The following is a 22,425-nucleotide window of genomic DNA, read 5'->3' as shown; positions in this document are numbered from 1 at the left end:
AAACCCTGCCATGCGGGCTGAATCTTCTATTGTCAGAGGCAATCAACCCCAGCTGCATGGGCTCCTGCTCAGAAGGGGCTGACAGCGACTGAGACCCCTGCGCACAGAATGAGACCGCTGCACTGTCCCGGGACTGAGTATGACAGGAAGGAGAGATCTCTCCTCTCTCTCTAAGACGCCTGTCAATACGAACGGCCTGAGACATAGCAGAGTCCAAGGAGATAGGCCTCTCATGAAAGGCAAATGCATCTTTCAATCCCTCTGAAAGACCATGGCAAAATTGACTTCGGAGTGCAGCATCATTCCAACCAGTATCAGCTGCCCATCTCCGAAATTCTGAGCAGTATATCTCTGCGGATTGTTTACCCTGGCATAACAGACGTAGTCTAGACTCAGCCAGAGCAATACGATCCGGATCATCATATATCTGACCCAGGGCTAAAAAGAATTCATCCACTGAACAGAGGGGCCGTGCCACTCTCCCTGACTGCTCAGCCTATGCGAACACCCCAAAGGTGGATGGTCGCATATCCACGTACCTCGACTATCTAACACCTGAAGACCCTACAATATTGAGGGGACACGACCACCGGCTCCCTACACAAGACACGGAGGGAGTCAGGGTCTCCTAAGATCCAGAAAACAGAAAATCACAAATAAATATACAGCACTTATCTTGCAGAAGACTGGGATATAGGAACAGCATGCACACACACTCCAGGAAGTTGTATAAGCCGCAAACTACTGCATTATGGGGAGGAATTTAAAGGGAAGCAATCAGTCCAACTGCGTGACAGCTGAGAGAGGCTAACGAGATGATGAACTGAAACCAAAACAAAGAAAACTCAAGGAGGAGGTTCTGAAAGGCTTCTGTCAGAGCTTCTCAGCTGTCTGGTTGTGACACTGGCAGATGGAAATACCAGGAGGGTTTCTCCAGCAAAGCATGGCTGAAGAACCCCTCAGCTTCAGATCTCCAAAGAGGCTTTATAGCCCAAAGTGGCCACACCCACACAGACACACACAGGAGAGGGAATTAACCCTTCCAACACTAACAGGGAGTGAAACCACTTAAAGGGGAAGTGTCCAAATGCACATCACACTGTAGCTGTTACCGCAGGCAACGACATGGGTGGCAACCATGTCCTGGGAGTCAGCCAGAAGGCTGAGACACTGCCACCACATGTACACATACCAAACATTGCCACGGGCAGCCACAGTGAAGGGAAGTGTCCCAGTGCACACCTAACATAAACCTAGTGCACACCAGACATACAAAGTGCATAACATACACACACACACCTAACAGAGAGGTTGCTAGGTGCAACCGCAAGAACATTGCCGCAAGCTGCCTAGCACCAGCTCAGGCTGCTCTACTGCGACAATACCCAACTGCCTGTTGCCCGCGGAAACCACAAGTGAGGCTACACACTAGCGGCCCTCACCTGTGGTTGAACAACTAAACCAGACCGCAGGCAACCGCATGCGGTAAAGGAGTCACGGCCATGACCATGGCTGTGACACTCCCACCCCTCAAAGCCCCCCCACCAAAAAAAGGAAACTGGTGCGGGACCCAACAAGGGGATAGGAGAAGGGGAAAAAAAATATATATATAGGGGATCAGTGTCAGCGAGTCTCCTCAGGACTGATGCCAGCCCGGAGAGACCGCACTGAACACTGCATCCACTCTCAGCGAACGGTTCCCACAAAGTCGCTGCTAGCATGCATCCTCTCCCAGCACACACTAAAGCCAGTCCAACGAGGCCTGCAGCCAGCCACACCGACACAGGTGAAAGAACCACTTAGATGTGGACGAGGAGAAAGCCAACAACAAGTGCCAGTTCCAACACACTTCAGCCATGCTTTGCTGGAGAAACCCTCCTGGTATTTCCATCTGCCAGTGGGGGCCACCCTTGTGGTCATACTGTCACGGCTGAGGATGGGGAAAACCCTCAGCCGTGCGATGACAGTGGATGGTAGTCACGTCTTGGCCAGAACCACAGAACTAGGGAGCAGGTCACCTCCTATTGCCTCCCTAATCTCACCCTAACTCCTAGCGACATGAGCCGACCTTGAAGGTAGGAGGACTCATGCTCTGGAACCTCGGGTCCCTACTTGCCCTCCGCCGGTCCCTACGCTGGGAGCTGGGTAGACTACCTGTTCCTCCTGGACATGGAGAAATAGGAGGTGACCTGCTCCCTAGTTCTGTGGTTCTGGCCAAGACGTGACTACCATCCACTGTCATCGCACGGCTGAGGGTTTTCCCCATCCTCAGCCGTGACAAGCAGCGACTTTGTTGTCAGTAACCAGGCATTGTGTGTCTTTATTTAATGGAAAACCTACACTTCCGATCTTATCTCCTTAAATGAAATGTCATTTGCCTATTAGATCTTGAGAAGTCATTAACACAGAGGTTCACTGTGGATGTTGACTCGGTGTGCTAAATGGAAGTCATCAATGGTACAACTGTTTGTGTGTTATTACTTTAGTTAGATTGCATTCGCTATAATTTTGGCTTAGATAGAAATTAGACCGCATTTTATTAGTAATCAAAGCAAAAATTCAGGTGATTTCAAAGGATTTACTTATTTTTTTCTCCCAAATATACATATAAATGACAACAATTGGTTGCAAAACTTCAGATTTCCTCACTTCCCCTAATAATTAAATATGACATGTTACAAAAGTAAAAGGCTGTTAGGATAACGATTGTAATCACCCAGCGAAATGTAAAACACAATGCTATCATTGGGCTAAGATGATTTACATCAAGTTAAGTCTGAAGAATTTCAGTTCCTCCTTATCTAGAATATTGGAATACCAAAGCGAATTCAGCGGTGCTGGACAATGTCTTTCTCTGAAACTAGAAGAGGAAAGCCATAACATTTTTAAACAGTGATAGTATTATTTATTATATCAAAGCTATTTTATGTTGTATTTGGATCTCTGGCATTCTTTTTTATACTTCTCATAACATGACAGTAATTAGGCATCACAATGTTACTCAGAGGATCGGGGGCCAAGATCTGCAATCTGTTTTTCTTCAAGACACATAGATGACATCATCCTCGTTTTAAAAGAGGAAGAAGAATGGAATGATGACAGTACAACTAAGGGAAAGCTCTATTAGTCTAGAGACGCCTTTATATCAATGATTGTGGTTAATTATACCTATTTTTAGTTGTAAGTTAACGCTTCCAAATTTTTCGGCATCATCTCTTCTATTTTTATTGGTTGATTTCTTTAAAGGGGTATTCCTATCTCAACATTTGTGGAACATCACTAGGATATGGCAATAATGTCAGATAGTTGCGGGTCACACCTTTGGGATCCTCTCCTATCTCCGAATGCAATGCTCCACATGCCCTCCATTCACTGCCGCGAGACATTGAAAGTAGCTGTGCGAGTGCACTCGGCTATTTTCAGAGGTACCATACCAATGAATGGAGAGCACGCGTGACCACCTCTCCATTCATTGTTATGAGACTGCCATAAATAACTGAGACAGCACTCGACAATAGCGGTGAATTGAGTGACTGCATTCGGGCGGCTGCTCTCCCTTCACTTCAGAGCACCAGGTCCCAGAGGTGAGAATCACACATTATCAAGACCTCTGACAGCAATGCAATTCTCATCATAACCACTAGGTGGTCACATACGGACACATACAAAATAAACAGCTCCCAACAGACTATTGCAAGATGTTGTTTATTTCACTAGTCATTTCGTGCCATGCATCTTGGGATTTGTCAAAAACCAATAGAAAAAATTAATAAAGGACATATATATGTTCTGTAGAAACGAAGGATTGGGTACGTTGAAGTCAATGGAGTATTAGGAGTCCCCTATGCACATTAGATAGTCGGCCAATCTCACCAAATTTTTGGGATTTGGAATAACTTTACCTATATTGTGTATGGCCAGCATAACTGTTGAGCTTTTTTGCATTTTAAAGGAATTGTCCACCTTTAGAGAATTGGACTGAACTGAACCTAGGCCATGTGACTAATGATGGTAATGTCACAGGCCTAGGAAGAGGCCGCAGCACTCACTGGTGTGCCGCAGACTTCCTAAACATCTGATCGGCAGGGGTGCCAGGAGTTGGACCCCCACCCATGTGATTTTGATGGCCTATCCTGAGCATAGGGAACCAATTTGAAAATCTCATTCAAACCCTTTAAACATATTGTTTTAAGAGTTTTTGGTGATATTCTTTTTAATTTTCCATGTTACTACCTATTTTTAAAAAAAATCTAAGCCTAATCCTATGCTGACACTTTCTGTTCCGTAGTGTTTGCTTTTCAGCAGTCATCTCTTTATCATCACAGACAAGATTTCCATTACAGGTAATACCTAATTATAGATAACACAGCATCCACCATTCCCAAAAAGTGATGAGCACAGCTTGCCTCCTCCCCTCCCTGCACAATAACCTATGCACAGAGCATGCCCACAGCACTCTCCCATGGATTAACATCTCCTGTCTATTGAGCCCTATGGTGCATGTGCCTCCTGCAAATCATATTTATAAATGCTGAAGCAAGATGGCCACTCCTGTAGTCCAGTACAGATATTAGATTTTCAAAAAAAACTACATCTAGAAGGGAGATATACACTGCGTGCAGAATTATTAGGCAAATGAGTATTTTGACCACATCATCCTCTTTATGCATGTTGTCTTACTCCAAGCTGTATAGGCTCGAAAGCCTACTACCAATTAAGCATATTAGGTGATGTGCATCTCTGTAATGAGAAGGGGTGTGGTCTAATGACATCAACACCCTATATTAGGTGTGCATAATTATTAGGCAACTTCCTTTCCTTTGGCAAAATGGGTCAAAAGAAAGACTTGACAGGCTCAGAAAAGTCAAAAATAGTGAGATATCTTGCAGAGGGATGCAGTACTCTTAAAATTGCAAAGCTTCTGAAGCGTGATCATCGAACAATCAAGCGTTTCATTCAAAATAGTCAACAGGGTCGCAAGAAGCGTGTGGAAAAACCAAGGCGCAAAATAACTGCCCATGAACTGAGAAAAGTCAAGCGTGCAGCTGCCAAGATGCCACTTGCCACCAGTTTGGCCATATTTCAGAGCTGCAACATCACTGGAGTGCCCAAAAGCACAAGGTGTGCAATACTCAGAGACACACAAGCTGAAACGTCAAGACTGGGCCAAGAAATATCTCAAGACTGATTTTTCTAAGGTTTTATGGACTGATGAAATGAGAGTGAGTCTTGATGGGCCAGATGGATGGGCCCGTGGCTGGATTGGTAAAGGGCAGAGAGCTCCAGTCCGACTCAGACGCCAGCAAGGTGGAGGTGGAGTACTGGTTTGGGCTGGTATCATCAAAGATGAGCTTGTGGGGCCTTTTCGGGTTGAGGATGGAGTCAAGCTCAACTCCCAGTCCTACTGCCAGTTTCTGGAAGACACCTTCTTCAAGCAGTGGTACAGGAAGAAGTCTGCATCCTTCAAGAAAAACATGATTTTCATGCAGGACAATGCTCCATCACACGCGTCCAAGTACTCCACAGCGTGGCTGGCAAGAAAGGGTATAAAAGAAGAAAATCTAATGACATGGCCTCCTTGTTCACCTGATCTGAACCCCATTGAGAACCTGTGGTCCATCATCAAATGTGAGATTTACAAGGAGGGAAAACAGTACACCTCTCTGAACAGTGTCTGGGAGGCTGTGGTTGCTGCTGCACGCAATGTTGATGGTGAACAGATCAAAACACTGACAGAATCCATGGATGGCAGGCTTTTGAGTGTCCTTGCAAAGAAAGGTGGCTATATTGGTCACTGATTTGTTTTTGTTTTGTTTTTGAATGTCAGAAATGTATATTTGTGAATGTTGAGATGTTATATTGGTTTCACTGGTAAAAATAAATAATTGAAATGGGTATATATTTGTTTTTTGTTAAGTTGCGTAATAATTATGCACAGTAATAGTCACCTGCACACACAGATATCCCCCTAAAATAGCTAAAACAAAAAACAAACTAAAAACTACTTCCAAAAATATTCAGCTTTGATATTAATGAGTTTTTTGGGTTCATTGAGAACATGGTTGTTGTTCAATAATAAAATGAATCCTCAAAAATACAACTTGCCTAATAATTCTGCACTCCCTGTATATAAGTACCTACTTTTAATTAGTAAAAAATTAAATAAAAATAGGTATCAAATTATTTAAGTGACTCCTAAAAAGTTCTTACTTCCGGAATAAAATATTGGACCCCTTAAAACATCACAGCCTAGGAACAGTCTGGGGTCTTATTCATATCTGATGTGTATGGCCTTGCTGTATATGATACTGTTACTAGAGAGTGTCTCCCAACCAAAAGTCACTCTTGGCCTCATCCCCTTTATCTTTCTTCTGTGTCATTTAAAGTGGAACAGGTGCTTCACAAATATGATGTTCGTTCTGACCACCATCTTTCTCAATGTATTCACACCAGACAACTGGCATAAATCTTCCTTCCTTCTCTTACAAATCTGTCTGCCTGAAGCCACCCCTAGGGGAAGCTCGGTGAACAGGAATTTATGCGGTTACAATTGACTGAAATGGAAGCTGTAATAATCTGTTTGCACTGAGCTCCCCCTAGTGGTGGCTGAATGAAAATGCTGTGTTTTTCTCACATTGGAAAGTTCAGTGTTGGACCCCATAGCAGTAGCATGGTCTGCCTCCATTAAAGGTACGCCATTGTTGATCCGGATATGGTGTGTATGAAGATTTTTGGCAAATCCCCCCCAAAAAAAATCAGAAATATTGAGAAGTAAAATCACTCGAATATTAACTCCACCATCTGCTGAGAGGGTAAATAAGGTTCACACTTCACGTTACCTAATATAATTAAACCGATATTTTTTTGTAACTTAATATAAGGAAACTTTCCAAAAACATCACACGTGACGGGTCCAATAATAACAACACAGTAATATGGTGTCATGGTTATACGTGACCTTTCACGAGGCCTTGAACGCACAAGCCACAGCTGATGCACCCGCCATACTGCAACACGCATCAATTTCAAAGTGATAGATTTATGTTCAAAGCTCCTAGGAAATTGCACGGCTCTTAAAATATTCTATTTTATTTTTTCGCTTTCTCCCTAGAAATCTTATAACTTTCGAGCAGTCATTTGGCAGCAAAGTCATTACTTCCTACAAGGAAAAATGGTTGCCAAATTTGACAGTCTTGAAAGAGAGCAAACCTAATAAAAGCTGATATCTCACGAGAGAGACTCCGTATAAAAGAAAGGAAATTATCGGCATTTTGTACAATCATTAAACACGGCTTATATCATTTTTTTTTACTCTCGTAAGTCTTTAGTTCTTAAATTTTTTGGTTTCCAAAACTTAAACTGGCAATTGATGGTGACATGTTTCACTAATACATACTTTATGGTCATTGAGACATCTCCTGCTTTGAAGACCCTACTATGCATTGCTTTCCCAGTTGGGGAACCATAGAGCCCCAAAGGAAAGAATGAAATGGGGCCACACCACCAGGCCTTCAGTCCCAAGTGAGGCCATGACATCTTATGATTATTTTGATCATCACTAGGCATGAGCGATCCCGAACTTCAAGTCCTGGTTCGGTGTTCAGGCGATTTCCTTATTTCGCGTTAGTACATGGTTAAATCGGAAAATAATAGCATTCTTAAGACAGAATGAAAAAGAATATGGCCATTTACGGGTTAAAAAACAACTCACCTCATCCACTTGATCACGCTGCAGCAATCTCTTCAATCTTCACTGAACAGAACCCGCCAAAGGACCTGTGATATGCATTATGACGTCACCACGTGGGAGAACGCGGTGACGTCAGCGCCCACATCGCAGGTCCTTTGGCAGGTCCTGCTGAATGAAGATAGAATATACCGCTGCAGCGCGATCAAGTGGATGAGGTGAGGGTTTTTTTTAACCCCTAAATGGCCATATTCTTTTGCATTCTGTCTTAAGAATGCAATTATTTTCAGATATAACCATGTTATAATGGAAAATAATAAAGTAAAGTTCGGGTCCCCATTGACTTCAATGGGGTTGGGGGTCAAATTCAGGTCAAGTTTGGGTCCCAAACCCGAACTTTGACCTGCAGTTGACCTTAGTTTATCATACCATTGGTACATCCACTGCTTTTGTGCTTAACTCCTCTGCAGACCCATCTCACTGGTAGCTTTGCTGCTCCTCACACTGTTTGGCCAGTCTCCACAGCCTCCAGCTTTTTGGTCCACTTTTGTGACCCAAATGATCTGGGGGGTGACGCAACTCACATACAGGCTCCACTGCTTTGGAATAAGCTTCACATGGACCAGAAGGCTGATGTTGTACCCCACCATTCCTGCACTATTTCCTTTATCTCTTGACATTTAGCTATGTTTCCAGAGTTGGACTGCCCTATTATAGTATCAGTGGATAATCTTGGGGCAAAGGTTCTGACAAAGTAATTAGCCCCAAAACTCCAGCAGAAGACAACCCCATCAGAAGCTGATATGAAGACAACCATTGGCTACTACAGACAATTCTTATGCCGTTGATTCATGACCTGTGTGAGCAATGATAGCATAGTTTAGGAGGTAGTTAAAAGGTGGATATGCATGTTGTCCAGCGTAAATTAATGGACCTTAAAGGGGTTGTATCACTTCAGCCAACGGCATTCATCATGTAGACAAAGTTAATACAAGGCACTTCCTAATGTATTGTGATTGTCCATATTGCTTCCTTTGCTGGCTCGATTTTTTTTTTTCTTCATGACATTGTACAGCCCTCTTTTCCAGGGGTTATGGCCACTGCTGCAGTGCAGATACGAGGTGGCCAGAAGCTGCTGCGCATGCGTGCCTGCGTGCACTCCTACGGTCTTGGCTACCAGTGAGGCTGGCTCCTTTTCCTATAATGTGCAAACGATGCCACCAATGCTGGATTACTGGGTGGTCGTAACCTCTGGATATGTGCCGTGTATAATGTGCTGAAAAAATTAATCCAGCCAGAAAAGAAGCAATATGGACAATCACAATACATTAGTAAGTGCTACATGATAAAAGCCATTTGCTGAAGTAAGACTTTAAAGGGGTTATCCGAGTTAACTTAATTTCTCTCTATGGCTTTATTTCTCCTATACATTAGTTTTCCTAAATCACTTGCAGTACCTATCTTGTGCCGTTTCTCTGCTACACTAAACAGTCATGTGACCGCCCACGTCATCAGCTGTGACGTTCCGTTGACATGGAGCTCTCTGCTTGTCGGAGTGACTAAGCCATGTAAACGGAACATCATCAGCCTTGGCCACGCCCCCACCTCTCTGGATAAGAGTCCGTGCGGCTGTGAGTTGATCGCGCATGCGCGATCCTCACTTGTGCCGCGGCTACCTCAAAGTTCCTCCCTGCGGCTAATAGGTGATCGCATATGCGCGATCATCAGGCCAGGCAAAACCAGCAATAGCTTGGGGCCCCGAACTGGTTGGGGCCCCGAGCTGGCCAAGCAGAGTAACAGTCAGAAGATCCAATGGTATAAAATATTCTAACCCCCAGGCGTTCCCATGGTGACGGGGACGCTTGCCTGGTTAGAATATACCATCGGATCTGAGTTTTTCGAGCTCAGTGAGATCGTAAAAAACTCAAATCTGATGGTATATTCTAACTCCCAAGCGTTCCCATGGTGAGAGGGACGCTTGCCTGGGGGTTAGAATATACAGGGCGCTGTAGTGAGCTCTTTACTTGCATTATTACAGGATATCTCTTAGCTCTGTACTCCGGTAATAGCAGAGCAGGCAGTTCGGGGGGGCGGCGCTCACTCACTGTCACTGACGTCACGCGCCTGCTCCTCCCACTAGGCGGAGCAGGCGCGTGACGTCAGTGAGTGAACGCTGCCTGCACTGCCTGCTGTTGTTACCGGAGCTCAGCCAAAGTAAGAGTCAGAGACTCTGAGATTTCAAAATAATAAGAAAATACCTCTGCATTGAGAAATGAAGTGACTGATTAGTACTGCTGCTGTGAGCGTCGGGGAGGGGGATCTGTGGATGGCACTGTAGGGGGATCTGTGGTCTGTGGATGGCAGGCAGTGCCATCCACAGATCCCCCTACAGTGCCATCCACAGATCCCCCCCTCCCCTAAACAGTGCCATCCACACAGATCTCCCCCCTAAACAGTGCCATCATGATGATCAACCCCTCCCACAAATATTCATGAGGGAGAGATGAGTCATTGTTGTTACTGCTGCATGTAAACACAGCAATAACAGAACCTAGAAAAGGTGTAAAGATCGGTTTTTTTTTTCAAAAAATCAAGCTTGACTAATGTATATGTATATCCTTATTAATTTTGTTAGGTTTTATTTTTTTTCCCATAACTCGGATAACCCCTTTAAGGATTTTTCCTTAGGTTGGCCTAAGGTTCCTCAAGTCACCACTTCTCTTTAGCAGCTGCTCCTCTACTATCGTGGTAGGTATAACAATGCTAGGGTCACAACTTCACTTTCTCTAAAAAAAATGAATCATAATAATTAGAAGGAAATGTTCTAAAAAGTTGTAATATCACATTGTGCAATATCATCACAGCAATATAATCATCAGAAGAACTTGAAAAGTCACCATAGTCTTATCTTCTCCCTCTTTTTCAGCTGGAATCTAAGTACTGCACTAGACTAGGTATATGTCCAATTATAGATAACAAACAACGATCTGAGATCCTATTGTTACAGCCATGTTTCATCAAGGGATCTGGTTAAATGATCCAGTACAGGAGTTTTACAGATTTTACAATCATTTTGTACCCCCTTAATTCATACTTAAATATACCCTTGATAATCTGTCTTGTTCTCCCAAGTCCCTTCTACATTTCCAAGAAACCGCTATAGTTTACCTAAAAGTAGTGCATGGACCTAGTTAAAAGGTGTCTAAAGAGAGTATAAATTTATGCATGTGGAACAAGCCAAGGAGGAGATGGAGTGGAGGATGGGAGTGTTAGTGTCTCTGGCTATCACAATATATCCCAGCAACTTTCCGCACACCGTTGCTCCCTAGGGCTGTGCAATGAAAGGAGGGTGCTCCCTTTCTTCTCTCTGAGCACACCCCATTTCTGTGGCTCCTGCCTGATGGTAGTCGGGGTGCCCATGTTGGTGTAGTTGCAAAGCAGGGTGTGTAGAGTGCAATGGCCAGCGTATGGTACAGGAGTCAGTAACCAGGCCAGATGTAGCAGAATAGAATTTACTGAACTGCAAAATAGGAGTTGTAGTACATACAACTATAGGAAAACACAATTCCAACTTACACAGAGCAATTCTTCCCAGATAAAGATGTATGGATTTAGGCAAGGATGGGACTCTTCTCTCCTTTTCTGTCTCAAATCTCTTCCTGCATAATCTATGGCGGGCAATCGTACTCTTGTAATGTTGGCTGAAATGTCCACTGAGAATACAGAGTTTTAGAGATACGACTAGCCAGGTCGTGTCCAGGTGTGAAGGGTATCTTAGCAGTGTCTCCCACAGCAGCAAAGTTTGAATAGCTGAAGTAGCAGGTCACCTTACTCACTCTATGTAGATTCTAAATTCTCTAGTACTCCCCTTTCTCTTACTCCTTCTTTCCTTCTGTAGACTATGCAGAGATTGATGAGTCTCTGTAGCTTTTTGGGCCTATGAACAGAGAGCATAAGTCACAACTTCCTCTCCCTTCAAACTCTCGTTATCACTGACTAGAGTTAGGGGTGGGGCCAGTCCACAAACCTCCTACAAGGGCAGAGACAGGAAGGTTAACCCTGGCTGTTCCATCTATACCTGGTTAAATTGGGTGCAATACATAGCAACATTACATTATATAACATAGAGAGATTAACAATTTGCAGATACCACCTTGTTCTAGGGTACTGCACATGTAAAGCGTTTCCTAGACTAGTGATTTACTGTTTAAGTAAAGTGTTACGTAGAGTATGGATCTAGCCTAAAAGTAAGCTGTTACTTCTACAATGGGACACAGGGGAGGTGCAGGGCAGAGAGGATGGGAGTGGTGGTTGTGGGCCTGAGAAGGATAGTAATACTGTGCAGAACTTATATATGGGTGGCCAATCCATCTCAAAGTATGGGGGATGCTGTAGCAAGATTCCCTTCATTAGTAGAAAAGTCTTTCTGCCATAAACATGCACAACACCTTGCTATCTGAGTCTAATGTATCCCCTTGTAGCTTCTAGAACTAAGATGTCAGGTCTCTATCTTTTAGGGTTACTGTCACGACCATGGTCATGGTCGTGACTCCTTGTGACGCATGCAGTTGCCCGCGGTCTGGTATTGTTCTCAACCAGGTGAGGGCTGCTAGTATGTTGCCTCACGTGTGGTTGCCGCTGGCAACTTAAGGTTCTTGGCAGTGGAGCAGCCGGAGCTGGTGGCTAGGCGGCTCGCTGTCTATGCATGCGCTTGCCTCTGGCAATGTGTAGTTTTATGTGTGTACTTTGTTTGTTTGGTGTACACGGGATTTAGTTGTATGTTCACTTCCCCTTTAAGTGGTTACCTTAACTAGTCTGGTGTTGGAAGGGTTAACTCCCTTCCCAGTGTGTGTCTGTGTGGGTGTGGCTACTTGGGCTATTTAGCCTCTGCTGGAAGTCTGTAGCTGAGGGGTACTCCAGGCATGTTATGCTGGAGTCATCCTCCTGGTATCCTTATACCATCTTCCAGTGAGGGCCATCCTTGTGGTCATAAAAGTTATGCATATCCTTTCTATGTTTATTACAGCTATGGAGGTCCTGGTTACCTGTGTGTTTTGTGGTGTGCTGTCTCCTTAGTGTTTGTGTGGACAGCAGTACTGGTGCATGGGTTCCAGTCAGCGAGGCTGTGGCAGGAAGGTTTGGAACTGGTGTAGTTCACCTGCCATATCCATATATCTGTATATGTTTCCCCTTCCTTGCAGCTTGGCCAGTGAGACTCCTGTTCGTCCGTGTCTTGGAGGAACAGGTCGTCTTACCCTGCTCCTAGCACAGGGTTTTCCTGAGGGATAGTAGGGACCCTAGGTTCCAGAGTATGAGCCCTCCTACCATCTGGGTTGGCTCATACAGTAAGGAGTCAGGGTCAGTATTAGGGACGCGATAGGAGATGACCTGCTCCCTGATCCTGTGGTCCTGGCCTAGTAGCTACCCTATTCCATAACATTGCACGGATGAGGGTCTCGCCCACTTTCATCTGTGACAGTTACTTTGGTAGCAGTGTTGCTTCTCAAACAGTGGTAGACTCAGAGACAGAGGTTCTCTGAGCTTGGACCTAGTCCATGCAGGATCTCTGAGCATACACATTTTTTCTGTAGTTTTTCCAACTTTTAGCTGGGGGGCGGGACCAGTCTATTATCTGGCAACCTAAACACAGTCTGTTAATTGGTTAACCATTTGTCAATACATTGCTATCGAGTTCACTTCAAAGCTATACATCACAACATTACATTTGAATTACATTAAAACATTACTGTTTTGGTATCAGTTAACTCTTTGCAGTAGTCCTCTGGAGTACTGTACCTAGAAGAAGGATCTAGTGTTCAAATAAGGTGTTACCTAGACTATAGATCTAGTGTACAAATGTCAGATCTCGAGTTTGAATCTAGGAGGTCATTTATTTAGACACCGTTCTTAATAACCCCTATATCTGTTGGCGGATTCGCCAAAGTTATGAAGAGGCACTGGCCTCTACATAACTTCAGGGCATCAAGTACCAGTCTAAATGTAAGCCAGCTTCCTAGCTGGCTTACATTTAGACCATTTTCTACACCTAAAACAGGCGCAGAAAATTATGAATGAGACGGGCCTACTGGCCCGTCCTCTTCCCCTCCCATGCCCACTTTTTTAGACCTGGAATGAGCGGGGAAAAGTCGCAGATATATAGGCGTATTTCAGAATAAGTATGAAGTTACCTGGAGCATGAATCTGGTCTACAAGTATAGCATTACCTAAAGTATGGATCTAGTCTACAAGTAAGTTGTTACCTGGACTATGGATCTAGTGTACAATTGAACTGTCAGATCTAGAGTATGGATCTAGTGTTTAAGTAAGGTGTTAACTAGAGTATGGATCCAGTATACAAGTAAGGTACTATCTAGAGTATGGATCTAGTCTACAAGTTTGGTGTTAAATAGGGTGTAGATCTAGTCTACCAGTAAAGTGTTACCTAGAGTATAGTCTACAAGTATAAAGTTTCCCAGAGTATGGATCTAGTCTACATGTATACAGTTACCTAGAGTATGGATCTATTCTACAAGTATGGTATTACCTAGAGTATGGATCTAGTCTACAAGTATGGTGTTACCTAAAGTATGGATCTGGTCTACAAGTAAGGTGTTATGTGGACACTACATGGTTGTATTATTTGAATACTGTAGGGGTTAGTAGGCATGGCATGGTGTAATTACTTGGATACTAGATTGTTAGGGCATTGTATAGAAGTATCATTTGTCATTATATGGCAGTATTCTAGTCTAAACATTTGGGCAAATAGTATTCAGTATGTATTTGTTTCCCATGGCCCTGTTTTAAAACTGTCCCTGTTTACACCAATAGAGCCAATCCAAATGAATTAAAATGTGCTTTCAACCTTCACACCATGACTGGACTAGACTGGGAAAGGAGCAACTTCTTAAGAGTAACTAAGTATAAGGTTAAGATACGTTGAATAATGTAGTTCATATCCGTACAGTGGAAATTGTGTATTCATAAAAGCATTTCAAACCATGCATCACCAATAAGCATTCCTCAGAGAAGGAATGTCATTTTAGGTCGGAAAAGTAGAAGTCATTGTGATCTATAGGCATTATTAGCCTAAGACCACAAGATACAATGTTTATTGAACTCTCAGTAATATGAAGACATGATCAACCCCCAGAGTCTTCATGGAAGAAACTCAACCGGTGACAAGGATGGTTTTTTAACATGATCTTTTCACTTTAATCCTCTTAAGATGAGACATTTTCCAAATGCGTCTAATTGTGGGTTTGCAACCTTAATCTGAGTGAAACATATATTTTCTGAAATGAATCCAATGGAAAAAGTTTGGAATATATTGTCATCACTGCAAATTATAACGTCTTATTAACCAGATCCGCAGCAAATTGTTTCATATAATGATAATACAAAATGATCATTAGGTCTGGTAGTGGTGGAACATCTCAGGAAGGCATACTAACCTCCAGTCTCGGGGGCAATATGAGCTCAATCTTTCCTTGATAGTGGCTTTCCAACAGGTGGTCTGCTCCCTAGATGAAGACCGTAAAACATTATAACCTCTCAGTCTACTAATTATGTCATCATTTTTAAATATTCAAAAAGTAGTATAAGTTGTGAGGTGCGGACTCATTGGATTGTTTTTCCAGCACATCCCACAGATGATCGATCAAACTGAGATCTGGGGAATTTGAAGGCCAAGTCACCACCTTGAACTCTTTGTCATAGTCCTCAAAACATTCCTGAACAATTCTTGCCATGTGGCCGCGGCATTATCCTACTGAAAGAAGCCACTGCAATTAGGGGGCACTGCTGCCATAAAGAGGGTACTTCTCTGTACAATGATTAGGTGGTAGGTCTCAGGGTAGCATCCACATGATGTCAGGACCCAAGGTTTCCCTGGAGAACATTCTCCAGAGCATCACACTACCTCCTCCAGGTTTTCTTTATCCCATAGTGCATCCTAATACCATCTCTACCCTAGGAGAGTGACGTACACGCACCCCATGATGTAAAACATGATTCATCAGACCAGGCCACTTCCTTTTATTGCTCCACTTTCCATTTCTGTTGCTCACATGCTCATTGTAGGCACTTTTACCGGTGGGCAAGGATCAGCATGAACACTCTAACCAGACTGGAGTCACAAAGCCCCATACACAGCAATCAGCGATGTCCTGACAACTGTCTGTCATTGCTAATAGTAACTTTAGGTTCAACAGTAACTCTGGTTGGATTGATCCAGATGGACAATACTAGTGTTTGTTCCCCAAATACATCAATAAGCCTTGAGTGCCCATAACTTTTTTGGCAGTGCACCAGCTGGAAACCCAGTAAACATCTGATTTTGCTGAGGAAAGCCTTGTCTGGTCCAAACATCTCTCCGGCGGTGAGTGACCATCAGTGTAATGTAAGGCCAGCTGATGTCCACCAGAGCAAGAGTCAATGTTACTCTCATCTCCTTCAAGATGGAGCACAGATTTCATGGTCCCTTTACACTGAGACAATCTTTCTTCTATGCTCATGATTGCCCCCTGGTGGGCACTGTACTTTGCATGAACCACAGGAGGAAGTGACAACTATTCTAGGCACATTTCTGGCTTAGAAAAATGGTTGTCACTGTATTCAACTACTGTTTTCACTACACCTGCACTAATACTGCCCCCTATGGATGAGAAGTATTTGCAGAAATATAAGAATTTTCATATGTGGCTGTAATTAGTCTTAATAGCATAAAAATTATGGAAGTTATAAGTATAGTGATGGAAGTATTCCAGCCAGCATGACATGTGTCCTCACACTGACGCATTCATTAATAATGTTAAAGCTCAATTCATAAGTTGTCCCTGGGGGCTGGTAATGGATACGACTCTCATCATAGGTAGGTGCTGCTATTCATTATACCTTGACAGTTCCAAAAACCCATCATGAATGCAAGCCTTGTGTGTATGATCGAATCGCAAACGCTGCACCCCTGATTAATAAAATCTGGTAATTACATATACCTGGTATTGTATAACCTCTGCTTTCTGTCAATGTGGAATTATTGTCTTTCCCAGGGTTCTCTCCTGAAATCCATCCAGAAATGAAGGGGATAATACTTCCTCTGCAGGTCATGTGAGGCAATGCAACCTAACATAGTCAAAAGAAGTGCAGAATAAATGTGTTCACATAGAGGTTCCTCAGATGTCCATCATATTTGTCAGACACATTTCAATGTCATACTTCTTAAGAGATGTGTCTAGGATATGTCTCCTCTTCCAAAAATGGAGCATATGTGCAAGAATGGTAAAGGTAGGAACTGGGTCACCTGAAGCTTGAGACATCCCTGAGATCCAGTGGGGTGAGGAACCATTCCTCCACACCGGGGCATCTGTGACTGGTTGCAAAACAGATTCCAGGTCTAAGTTTAAGTAGATGATCCACCCCCAATATATGGAGGAGTCTTTGACTGGTTTCAGACCAGATTCCAGTCAAAGGGAGTCAAGTCCATTGGAGAGAAGGAACCTGTGAGTGGTTGCTGATCACTGTCCAGTGTATCTTACGTGGGTGATCAAGATGGACACGCTGTATAAGTGACCTGAGCCAAGTATGACCAGTCAGTCAGATGCCAATGAATGCCGTAGTAGGGTAAAGCTGTGTAACCACGGCGGGTGGTGAAGTAAACCTCACCGAAACATTGTGCACTGAACTGTGGCCTACAACTGTGTGCGATAAAGCGAGTCCTGAGAGTTTTCAAAGACTGTTGACTATTAATGTAACCATCAAGCACAATGCCTTTGCCCAGAAGAGTAACCACCAAGTTGTGTGCCTTGTATATAATGTTGTGTATAACCACTGAAGGGTTGTCCAGTTTCAAGTTGAAACTGGGAAATTACGGGAGACTCAATCAAATAGTAAACAAAGCACTACTTACCCGTTAGATCCATCAGAGCCGCTCCTTTTTTTTCCCCCGCCATGCAGCAATGATGTCACACTGATAACACGTGACCACTGTAGCAAATCGGCCTCAGCGGCATGCCCCGTAATTAGGTGCTGTTGTAGCTGATATCAACGTGACGTCATTACTGCAGCAAGTTCAACAAAATCCGATGCGATGCGTAAAATGGGAGGAGCACTACTGGATCTAAGGGTCCATTCACACGTCGGTAACGTGTTTTGCGGATATACGGATCCGTGGATCCGCAAAACACTGACACAGCAATATGCGTTCCGCATTTTGCGGACCGCACATCGCCGGCACTAATAGAATATGCCTATTCTTGTCTGCAATTGCAGTCAGTTTTTTTCGGGAACGGAAACAAAATTGTGGACCCGGAAGTGCGGGAACGGAATTGTGGACCCGGAAGTGCGGGTCCGCAATTCCGTATCCGGGCAGCACATCGTGCTGCCCCATAGAAATGAATGGGTCCGCAATTCCGTTCCGCAAAATGCGGAACGAAATTGCGGACGCGTGAATGGACCCTAACTGGTAAGTAATGATTCCTTTATTATTTTATTGCATCGGCTGTGATTACCCAGTTTTATCTTGAAATCGGTCAACTCCTTCAAAGATGATCTGTCTCCTCTCCTGACTCTTCTATTTTATTATGTATTCCCCATGAAATAACAATTCTGGACCATCTTTTCCTAGAACTTCCTCTGTTATTCCTCCTGTAAAATCAAAGATAAATTGACTACTGGGTGTTACTATGTCTATTGTCAAAGAAGTGTGTCCTTACACAATCTGATTTGGCAGCACTGATGGGACACCGTGAGACTGTGCAAGGACACATACACCGAGTTATTATCGATTTATTCACCGTTTTTTTGGGGGGAGGAATAACAGAGGAAAAGCACAACGCAGAATTCTAAAAAAAATTAAGATTTTTCGAGAAAGGAATTTGTGCAAGTCAACTAGTATTAAAAAATTAAATAAGAGGAAAAGAACCAACAGTTCTGGAAAAATCATGGATCCCAGGAAGAGTGGGAAGAATCCCATTTAAAGGCACCAAGGGCAAGAGGTTTACCAAGGAAAAGGGGCTGTTTTTACCACATTAGGCATGTCCAAACACATAGAAATTGGGAACAGGGGGTGGTACGATAATGACCAGCTCACTTAGGACACAGGACATTAGGTCCCATAGACATAAGAGCTTGTCTAAAAGAAAAACCCAGAGCAACCAATCACAGCGCAGCTTTCATTTTATATTCTGCTTTTGAAAAATGAAAGCTGCCCTGTGATTGGTTGCTAAGGGGCAACAAGGCCAGGTTCTCTTTTTCATGGTTTCTTCAATCTTCCCCTATGTCTACGTCATTGTAAAATGGCTGGATTTCCATCACAAGGCTGAATAAAGTTCAGAAATGACTCTCTTCACCTCAAGGAATGGAAAAAATATATATTTCCTCGTAACTCGAGCTGTAATGGTGACAAAGGGGTTAATAAATCAGTGGCCTAAGCTCCATGGAGCACGTTGCAGCCATAGATCAAGCTAAAGGCTTGTGGTTAGTTGCCGTAGACACAGACGTCCCGTGCTCCCCGGGCGTTACTGCTTATTTCCTCACAATTTGTGTACGCTGAATGAAGGCCGTTTCAGCCCAAATAACCGGGGCCCATTTTATATCACACTTTATAATATGTCTTGTGGCCGGCGTGGGTAAAAATAGGATGAAATTAAGATGTTGCAGCTGAACCAACAGTATATTCTCCTGGAAGGAAGACGTTTAATGTATGGAGACGTGTTTTTGATGGCCATTAAATATTCTTAAATCACTTTTTGGATTCCCTAGACATTTTTATAAACCCAGGATATATGTAATAGGTTTCTTCAGGATTAGAAAAACATGGCTACTTTCTTCCAAAAACAGCGCCACCCCTGTCGGCGGGTTGTGTCTGGCATTGCAGCTCGGCTGCATTGAAGTAAATGGCATTGAGCTGCAATACCACACACAGCTAGGCTTGTTACCTTCCACAACAAAAAATATCGACCAAGTTAAGCCACACCCAAAGGGTGTGTGATTGTGGGGGCGTGGCTTAACATGGGGTGTTAAGTCGCTGTCATAGTAATGCCCCCATTATTGCCCCAATAATATTAATACTCCTATTAGCGCCCCCCAGAATTTATACTGCCTACATTAGTGCCCCCCAGTAATAGCAATGCCCCATTAGTGCCCCTCACTAATAGTAATGCCTCAAAGTAATAGTAATGCCCCTATTAGCGCCCCCCAGAATTAATAGTGCCCCCAGTAATAGTAATGCCCCCATTAGTGCCCCCCAGTAATAGTAATGCCTCCATTAGTGCTCCCAAGTAATAGTAATGCCCCCATTAGAGCCCCCCAGTAATAGTAATGCCCCCATTAGTGCACTCCAGAATTAATAATGCCCCCATTAGCGCGCTCCAGAATTAATAGTGCCCCCCATTAGTGCAACCCAGAATTAATAATGCCCCCATTAGTGCCCCCCAGTAAGAGTAATGCCCCCATTAGTGCCCCCTAGTAAGAGTAATGCCCCCATTAGTGCACCCTGAAATAACAATGCCCCCCATTAGTGCCCACAATAATAGTAATGCCCCCATTAGTGCGCCCCAGAATTAATAGTGCCCTACATTAGTGCAACCCAGAATTAATAATGCCCCCATTAGTGCCCCCCAGTAAGAGTAATGCCACCATTAGTGCCCCCCAGTAATAGAAATGCCCCATTAGTGCCCCTCACTAATAGTAATGCCTCAAAGTAATAGTAATGCCCCTATTAGCGCTCCCTAGAACTAATAGTGCCCCCAGTAATAGTAATTTCCCCATTAGTGCCCCCCAGTAATAGTAATGCCCCCATTAGTGCCCCCAAGTAATAGTAATGTCCCCATTAGAGCCCCCCAGTAATAGTAATGCCCCCATTAGTGCACCCCAGAATTAATAATGCACCCTATTAGTGCCCCCCAGTAAGAGTAATGCCTCCATTTGATCGTGCCGCGGTGAACACTCACTGTTCACTGGAAGTTCAGGACCTGCACTCCACCATGAGGACGTCTCGCAGGTCCTGTCCTGCACATCCAGTCAGCAGCGAGTGTTCACCGTGGCACGAGCAAATGGAGGAGGTGATTTTTTTTTTTCTTAACACAAAAGAGGGAGGGTAAAGGCTGTACTAATGAGCGCTCCACAATGTAAGCTCTCGCTCATTAGTAACAGTCCTTCTAGTAAAAAAATTACCGGCACCGGCAGGGATGCTAAATTACCAGCTTGGCCAGTGAGATACCGGCCAGGTGGCAACCCTACACACAGTCAAAGTGTGGTGCTATTTTTTGGAAGAAAGCAGCCACATTTTTCTAATCCAGGATTACAACTTAAAGGGGTTGGCCATTATCTTTTACCATACTTAACAACATTGCAGTTGGTAAATTAGGGATAAATAGACTCTACCCCCTAGAAACGCTCACAGACTGTTATGGGGGGAGGGACACATAAGCCCTGTTCATTTTTAGTCCTGAATAGCCCAAATTTGCAGGGACTGTCTCTAAAAATTAGGCACAGTCCCCAGTACATGGACTCAGCTAGTAATAGGCCTTATTAAACCATTGGTACCGATGTCTGCTTAATAAGCCTAATTTATGTTTACTTGTGCTCAGGGGCGTAGCTAGAAATGACTGGGCCCCCTAGCAAAAAAAAATTATCCCCCCCCCTCCCGGATCTCCCACCTCCACATACCTCTCAGGCCTCGCCGCCACATCCGCAGCTCCTCATGCACTTGCGACGGTTACGCGTAGGACTGAGCACAGACAGTTGGTCACTGGCAATGCATTTGTGCCAGTGTAGGAAATGTATGAATCTAAATGTCTGTCTATTAAAGAAAATTGTTAAATTGTACAGGGGTCTGTAACACAAGAAGGTGAAAGTACATATCGTGGGGTGTGTATGTGTATTAGACAGAAGGTAGGGATATGTATCTTGTGTAGTTTGAGTATTAGGGAGAGTAAGGGGTATATATCTAGTGCTGATACACGTGTAGGTGAAGAGCCGCTCTGACATACTTCGTCTCTTTCATATTATAAGCTCCCCTTATATATAATTTACTTACAGTTCTGAAGACTCAGGGGTTCTGGCAGGCTTGGCCTCAGGGGTGCTGGCCGGCTTGGCCTCAGGGGTGCTGGCAGGCTTGGCCTCAGGGGTGCTGGCAGGCTTGGCCTCAGGGGTGCTGACAGGCTTGGCCTCAGGGGTGCTGGCAGGCTTGACCGGGCAGAAGGAGTGTGGGAGACTGTGAGGCCTTTTTTCTCCAAGCTGCTCCGGAAAAAAAAAATTTTTTATTACACCTCAGGTCAGACCACCAATCAGACCCCCAATGTTAATCAGACCTCAGCTAACAGCCCCAATAAGATCCCCAATGTTAATAAGACCCCGATAAGACCTCAGCTCAGACCCCAATATGAATGACCCCCAATCAGACCTCAGATAAGTGCCCAATGCCTCATAGCAGCCCCCAGCCGCCTTATAGCAGCCCCCAGTAGCCTCATAGCAGCCCCAGTGCCTCTCACCAGCCCCCAGTGCCTCTCTATCAGCCCCAGTGCCTCTCACCAGCCCTCAATGCCTCTCCATCAGCCCCCAGTGCCTATCACCAGCCCCCAGTGCCTCTCATCAGCCCCCAGTGCCTCTCCATCAGCCTCCAGTGCCTCTCACCAGCCCTCAGTGCCTCTCCATCAGCCCCTCCCCCCATCATTGGTGGCAGCGGCAGTTCCGATCGGAGTCCCAGCAGTGTAATGCTGGGGCTCCGATCGGTTACC

This window comes from Bufo bufo, chromosome 4, assembly GCF_905171765.1.
Source record: "Bufo bufo chromosome 4, aBufBuf1.1, whole genome shotgun sequence".
NCBI lineage: Eukaryota > Metazoa > Chordata > Amphibia > Anura > Bufonidae > Bufo > Bufo bufo.
This window is presented reverse-complemented; position numbering follows the sequence as displayed.